The following is an 8,885-nucleotide window of genomic DNA, read 5'->3' as shown; positions in this document are numbered from 1 at the left end:
ACAACGCTTACTCCTTTACATTTTTTGGGAATGCTACGAATTCATGAACGAAAGTGTTTAACTCCATTCTGGCAAAGCTCGCTGAATTAAACTGATTTCTAGTTGTTTATAAACTGACCTCTACTTCTAGGGTACAACTTAGATGTGGCTAACACAGGATGACGATTTTTATAGAGATTTCTTTAAGCTGAAAAAATAAAACCTATTCATTAAAATGTGTCTGAAAACAACCAATGCGTTACTGTAGAATAGTTAATGTTATTGTTTTACACTTCTTTTTTTAACTTTTCATCATTTTGCATATAATTGAAACCATTTTCAACACTTTCTGTACTATAAAAATGTTTTTTTTTTTAATTTAAGCTTTAATAATGGTACTTAAAACATTTTTCTGTACTTTAAATTAATTTAAATTTAAATTAATTTGCTTAAATTAAATTTAAACGACCCTTATGCTTTAGTAACTGCTCCTAAAGAATTGGGAGACAAGTCAAACTTAACCGTAAAGACAGAGGTTTTTTTGGCGGGGGGGGGTACCCTCATATACATGATAAATAATTTATTTTTTTATACTGGGAGATTTTCACATTGGGAGGGTAGTTTGGGCAGGTTAACTTTCCAGAGGAAGTTTTACACGGGGGGTGGTAATATGTATATATATATATATATATATATATATATATATATATATATATATATATATATATATATATATATATATATATATATATATATATATATATATGTGTGTGTATATATATATATATATATATATATATATATATATATATATATGTGTGTATATATATATATATATATATATATATATATATATATATATATATATATATATATATATATATATATATATATATATATATATATATAATATTAATTAAAAATTTTTACTATTGAACGAATCATCATTTTTTTTATGTTGCTATCACCAACTATTTTAAACTGAACACTACCAATCTTTATATTATATGTAAATTCCGTTTTAATTATTCAATTGTGGTGAGAAAAAATCAAAACATGCATTAATTCAAAAACATTCAGAAATTAAATAAGGATAAAAAAGCTCTTTTTAACTGCTAGTAAGGAGCGACATTAAAACTTAAAATGAGCAGAAATTATTCCGTATATGAAATTTGTTGTCCCCTCCTAAACGCCTCGCTCTTTATGCTAAAGTTTTTAATTGTTTTAAAAAGTAGAATTGTGGCAAAGAGTCAAATTTTAGCGTAAAGAATGAGGCGTTGAGGAGGGAACAACCCATTTCATATACGGAATAATTTCTGTTCGTTTCAATTTTTAATGTCGCTCCTTGCTAGCAGTTAAAAAAGCTTGTTTTTTTTATTTAATTTAATAAAGAATCGGTAATATATATGATTGGTCATACACAATTAAATATATAAGGCTTTTTTTAATGCTGAAGCTTAATTAGATGCTAATCTGTCTTTATTTCTATAAAGACAATAATCTGTCTAATCTGTTTTAATAGTTATAGGAGATGATTTTTAGCAATAATTCTTACTATTCAAGATTTCCTCTTTTCTCATTGGCTTCAGCACCCCCTTGAGGGGTTTGCCAGAATATCATTAAGAGTGTTGACTTCTCCCTAGTATTATTAAAAGGAAGTTGAAAACATGTATAATCGGTAATAACACCTTGAGGCAAAATCATTTTTAACATTCAAACGAATTGGAATTTTATAGGTTACAAAGCTGTTACAAAACAGATAACTGTTTGGCTTTAAAAGTAAAGAAACACCGATTGTAGGCCTATAAAATGTATGAGCATTATTTTTAAAAAGAACAATATTCTTAAAGAGACATTATTTTAAACATTATTGGCCTTTAAAACTAAAGAAACACCGAGTGTACGCCTTTTAAATGTATGAATATTATTTTTGAAAAGAACATTATTCTTAAAAACACTCTTACTTTAAACACTATTGGCCTTTAAAAGTAAAGAAACAGTGATTTTAAGCCTATAAAATATATGAACATTATTTTTAAAAAGAATATTATTCTTAAAAACACATTATTGAAACATTATTGGCCTTTAAAATTAAAGAAACACCGATCGTGGGCCTATAAAATGTATAAACATTATCTTTAAAAAGAACATTATTCTTAAAAACACATTATTTTAAACATTATTGGCCTTTAAAAATAAAGAAACACCAATTTTACGCCTATAAAATGTATGAACGTTATTAAAAAAAACATTTTTCTTAAAAACACATTATTTTAAACAATATTGGCCTTTAAAAGTAAAGAAACACCGATTGTAGGCCTATAAAATGCATGGTCATTATTTTTGAAAAAGAACATTGTTCTTAAATACACATTATTGGCCTTTAAAAGTAAAGAAACACTGATTGTAGGCCTATAAAATGTATGAACATTATTTTTTTAATCTAAAGTTGTAAGCTATTCACATTTTAGTTCCACGGGATCTCATTTTATTCTTAATAGTGCCGTATCTTAGAATATTTTGGTTTTTCCCCATTATCTCATATAGCTGACGATCTATAGGCTCGTGCATAAGTGATTGATTATCCCAGTTTGGAACTGGGGTAATCATATACTTTGCTTTACGGAGTAATGCATATGCTATTATGTGATATGTTCCTAAAGGTACACAATAAACATTGGGCACCCTTGCCCTGAGGTCATAAATACAGATAAGGGAGGAAGGAAATCCCTTAGGAGTACTAAATAAATTTTTGAAACTTCCTTTATTTATATACTATTCACCAAAAAAAATAGTTCTCAACGTAATTAGGGTTTATTTATCAACATGGCTTGGATATCGACAGAAGGCTAAAATTTCTCAACTAGAACTTACTTACTTATATTTATGTGCTATTCACCAGCCCTAATATATAACCTATACTAGTCTACTATTCAATCAACGCTAATAGTATAAGGTTGGCAGCACTGCTACTAATACATTATGACCCCTAAACTATCTCTAGACTATTTGCATGTCAATGTTCTTCACATGTCGCATGTCAATGGAATATCCACTTTTAATATTCACATTCAGTGTTGGACCAAGTAATTTTTTTACATCCACTGTCTTCTGGCTCCACTAACCTTCAGTATTGACAATGCATCGTAGACGGCGATTCTAGTGTTTTTTAAAAGATAAGACAAAGTGTTTCATACGGATCATATATCCAAAAAGAAGAATGTGCCAATCACGTGACCAAGAACTATACAAAATACCTCCATAATGTTGTGAAGAGAAAAAACGGGATGCACAGCAAATTTCTTTCAAAGGACATAATTCTAAAGCTAAGGAAAAACCTACGAGGTGCAATAAAAAAGAACTCGGCTGATAGTGGGTCTAATGAAAATCTACTACAACTCTTACGAAGAGGCCCAGAGCATGTGTTTGGTAATCATAAACAGTGTGATTCTGGCTGTGCCAAAAAGAATGGGGTCTTAGAAAATGTGGAGAACCGCTATAATAACCTTCCGAAAAATATTTTGGAGGATGTAAAAGCTGGCATGGAAATGTTTGTAAAAAAAGTGGACTTATTAAGAAACGATGCAACGACCAATCTTGCAAAAAATTATATGTCTTTTGCAGTGAAATTTGTCAGCGGAAAACAAATAACCCACTCAAAACGTTGGTCATACCATGCTAGGATAAGTGAAGCAAGAATATCCTAATCCTTGGGCCCGAAATGGCAATCTTCTACGTGGAAAAAAACATTTGGCTACAGTCCTTGCAAAGTAACAAAAGAACACACGGTGAAAACTTAAGTTTCCTAAGGGTGATCAAGATTACGGACCAAATTGCAACAAGTCTGATATGAATCCAAAAGAATTTGAAATCGCAAAGGCTGATTATGTTGCAAAAAGTATGAATCTCGATAGAGCCAAACTGCAGGAGATCTACAAAACACAAAGGGGCAAAACGATAACTGGGTATTTGAGAGGAGCAAAAAGATTACTGCCACTTATTTTCATAGAATAGCTTCTCGCAAAAAAAAATACTCAAACCGCACCCACAGTCAAGAATATCCTTATTAATACTAATTTCAAATCTATTCCAATTCTTAGGGGAATTCAATTGGAGGCTATTGCACTGACGGTGTACGAGCAGAGAAAAGGAGTATCATTAATCAAAGGAGATCAAATGGGACAACTTGTTCATCCAAATATCCAGTTTCCTGGAACTTTTCTTGATGGTCGCTTAGAAAACGGCACACCAGTTGAAGTGAAGACTGTCCATAATATTCCCAAAGGAATGATAATAAGGGAAGTGGCAACTCAAAAAGGATTTGGTAAAGAACATTTTCCTATTGTCTCACAATTCGAAATTGGAGTTAAAGAAAAATCACAAATACTATGCTCAAATTCAAGGTCAGCTAGAAATCACCAATCAAGAAGAATGTCACTTGGTAATATATCACCATGAGCATGAGGTGGAAATTTTAACTACTCCAAGATCAAAAGAGTATTTTTTATCCATATTACTTCAGGAGTTCTGGAACGATTGTTTACTTCCGCAGATACTAGACTCGCGGTTGATTAGAAACATGCCACCTAGAGAGCCTGCCTTAGTCCGGGCTGCAGCAAATCGCAGAATGAAGCATAGCTTCACTCTGGCGTAAACCTTCAACAAGAATGTCGGTTTCCGTGCTCTTTGATGGACTATTGTAGTTCATAAAGCAAACATGGTCTTTCGCTTTCTGGTTTGCCTTCTTTGAGCTGAAGCAGCGGTACCAATATTTATTTCTTATTCCTACATAAAATAATTTCTTCGTAAAGGCATCAATGATTACCCCAACACAACCTTTTGCAGTATAGTCATGTCCTTTGCTGCGTTTATTCCAGCCACCATGAGAGCTGACCTTGGTCCAGAAAAAATCATTGAAAAACATGTCCTCATGAACGGCTAATTTCAGGGATTCATGACCATTTTCTTCTAAGACATCTGATAGTACATCCATCCATGCGTTACCAACTAAGCGTTCTACATTCATAAACGTTTTTGGATTCATATTTTTGATTCCCAATACACTTAATAATTCTTTGAAAGATGCGTAACCTCCTCTGGTCCCCATCATACCAAACACAGCTTTCACTTTCAGGTTGCCTCGTAGATTGTTGATCTTCTCTTTTTTGTTACCTAATATATATTCACTGGCATTTGTTAGGTATTCCTTTACAGTAGTGAGGGGGGCTTCCGGCTCACCTTCTACTCGTTTTTTTCAGCCACAGTCTTGGCAATTAATGATGAGCTTTGTTTGTGGTCCAGTGTCTTTAATTTCTTTCACACAAAGCTTTGATTTCCCGTCCTTGCAATTGAACTGATGTCTTATTGGTTCTATAAGCTCACTAAGTATATGACGCAAGTTTACTATACAATTTACATCTGGAATTCCAGACACATCGATTCCAAAGCTTTCTTCTGGCAAACTAAAATCCAAAGAGCTATGAGATGCCGCATCTTTACTAAACGTAGAATCATCTATAATAGTTAAAGCCGGATTCGGAGTTTTTGAAGGCCTGGAAAATTTTGGAGACACCGGCAATTTTTCTTGTTCTGGCAAACTTTCTTGATCGGCCAAGATTTTCTTCCCAAAAAAATAAGAGCTAAGAACTCATATGACACTTATGACGAGGTCGGAAGAGCCAACAGCTCATATGGTACGAGCTATATGGTGGGGGCCCATTTAAGGGGCCCCTTTAAAACTTTTATTAGCAAATCGCTTTGTAGAAAATATTGAAACAATATCGTTAGAATCATATTTTTTTAAACACAAATTTTGGGGGAGATATATGGATGACAAAATTTCAGCATGGAATTATGGTGAGGAGGAATTAAAAGTTTTTTTAGAACTCTTAATTTTGCTGAGGTGATTTAAAATCCACAATAGAATTAGAAGAGGATAAGAAACTTCCTTTTCTGGATGTTCTTCTTTTAAAAAATGAAACAGTCTGGATTTTAAGATTTACAGACAACCTACTAACAACAATAGATTTTTGTCGTTTTTCTCCGGTCATGCTTTCCAGGTAAAAATTGGTTTAATTATATCCTTAACTGACCGTATTTTTAGAATTTGCTCTCCAAAATTCATTGAGGAGGAATTATTGTTGTTAAAAGAAATCTTAATAAGTAACCAGTTTTCGGGTTGGCTAATCGACTAGGCTTTTTCGAAAAAAAAAATTCTAAAATTTTCCAACGACGTTCTTGAAACAACAGAAAAGAAAGATGTTTTTTGTTCTTTACCGTAATTTCTGAGGTTGAGTGAAAACCTTAAAAGAACTCTACAAAATAATGACTAAAAAGTAGCTTTAAGAGGTAGTAATACTTTGGCTAGTTTTTTTTTAATTCTAACCATAATTTAAAAAGGAGATTGTTACAACATCATAATTCTATTTCATCGTCTTTAAAGCAAAATGCCAAACCTGAAGATTTCACGTCGGCTCTTTCGAAACATATTTTTGATTATCTAAATCAGTTCATTTTGTTTGAAAATGTTTCTTTTATTTCTAGGGACCAAGGTTTAAAGCAAATTTTCAGGAAAACAATCGAAATTAAACAAATTCTATTCAAGATTAACTACATAAACAGAGATACAGGTGAACTTGGATTGAATTCAATTTATGATAATTTACTGAGGTCAAATAAAGTAAACATCACCTCACCTAAGAGCTATTACCTCTGTCCACGTAATATATCAGATAATACTAATGAACCGGAACCAAAAAGGTCAAAGAGATTCGCTTCCGTTGTTGCATTTAAAAAATAAGAGCAATAGAGTGTATATAATTAGTTTATTAGGTACAAATTTTGTTTGTTTTTATTGATGTCTTTTAGTTTTACTGCTGACGATGAACACTGTGTATGTGTTCGAAATATCCAGTTTAAAATTTTATATCTGTTAACTGTCGATTAAAAGGTTTCATCCCTATTTTGAACTGTTATACTTTCGTCATTGAAAGGCAGTGTGGTCCTCGAAGTTATGCTCATGGGGAATTTTGAATGATATGCTTATTCCATGAAAATTTTATACTTTTTGGCTGGTAATTGTCGTAGAAATGAAGTTTCAACAGATGTTTCTTTGTTTACGAGTCAATAACATTGTTTGTTTGTTATAGTTCAAATATCTTGAAATGTTAATTCTTATTCTGTAGATTAAAGACGCATACTACATAAAAGTTTGCAAACTATTTAACAATATATTTAATTCTTGATCCTTGATGACGATTTTATCGTTGTCATCTATTGTCAGGACATATGCAACCACATTCCTTATGTTTCTTTGATATTCAGTATCACCAGGAACATCATCTTTACCAAACCACTTCTGTAAGAGTACTTTGCCTGCTCCTTTAGTTGATGTTCTTATTAAACCATCATCTATAGTGATGTGATTAGGTCTAATTGCAGGTCTAACAGACTTTATTATTTTATGAATAGTATTCAATGGGTCCAAAGTTCCTCTATTCTCACTAAAGGTCTTCCAGCCATTCTTTTTTGCTTTTGATCTTTTATATCTGTTTTTTCCATACTTATGTTTTATCTTTTTCCGATGATCTCAATATTTTGTGAACTTGTGAGGCATGTCTAGAAAATTTCCATTTGGCAGATAAACCTTTATTCCGCAATATCGCCTTTTTTTTAGAGTAAGGGTCATGTGTTTGTATGGCTGTTCATTCTAATGCTGCTTGTTTTATTACATTCTAAAAATTATCTAACACAAAACCAATACTTCTGTACAAAATGTTACAGTATAAATACTATACCATTCAAAAGAACTAAACTAAAATTATCCCAAATCGCCTTCCTATTATCAAATCCACATTAAATATGATTGTTATAAATATTATAATCCATTCTGAATTTTAACTGAACAAGTTGTATAATTGACCATTGCCACAAGACTTCAAATACTTTGTCAGAAAAGACATTTAATTCTTTCAAAGAATTTTGACTAGCTAGAAAACCTTATAATTTATTTCTACAGACGTCTCTAGTCGTCTTTTGGTCTTATAAAGGGCCTCTAGCACTAATTTCCACACCTAAAACATAGCAAGATGCATTTTTCCCATTTGTCAGGAGTATTAGACAATTATTAACAACTAAAGACATCTTTTTGACATACCATTGTTGACTGGCAAGCTAGGATTGTCGCTTATGGCAATATAAAGAGAAAACTGTTATTGTGCTTCCCTTGATGTAAAGATTCACCGTAACCACCTCATTACTAGAAGTGTTATGACGTCTATTACCTTTATACCCTTTTATTCAATATTTCTTTACTGTAAAACCTCTTATCAGGATCAAATTTTGAAAAATTATTATAATTTTATGAGATCGTTCCAGATGTATTTGCATAGGGCTCTTCTAGAAGTACAGCATCTGATTTATGATAATCTAAGGTCTTATCTCGTGCTACACTTGGACTATATGCATATTGAAGGTTGAAATGCAGGGACTTATTGATTTGATAGAACTTTAAACCATTACTTGACTCAAAATAGTCCATGACAAACTTTGATTGTACTTTTAATTAAATTGTTTGTTTTCGCGATATTATAATTAATTTGTCGTAAAAGAAATGGCCAGTAGTGCAATTATTTTTGTCACACAGGGAATTTGTTTTATATTTATTTTCTTATGATTTTCACGGATTTCAGCACGGTTTAGAAGTCGTGTACGACTAATATAGGCCTACATGTTTTCCAGTGGACAATGAATTATGACAATGAGCAAAATGGACAATGGGTTACTCTTTTACAATCAATAGATTTGTGACTATACAACCAACATCTGTTGCTTCTTGAAATGTATATTACGAGGGGGTTATTTATATGGAATGTCAACATTAAAGGGCGTATATTTTATGGCAGTTT

The sequence above is a fragment of the Artemia franciscana genome, chromosome 18, assembly GCF_032884065.1.
Source record: "Artemia franciscana chromosome 18, ASM3288406v1, whole genome shotgun sequence".
NCBI classification, from domain to species: domain Eukaryota; kingdom Metazoa; phylum Arthropoda; class Branchiopoda; order Anostraca; family Artemiidae; genus Artemia; species Artemia franciscana.
The sequence above is the reverse complement of the archived record's forward strand: the minus strand, read 5'-3'. Positions refer to the sequence as shown.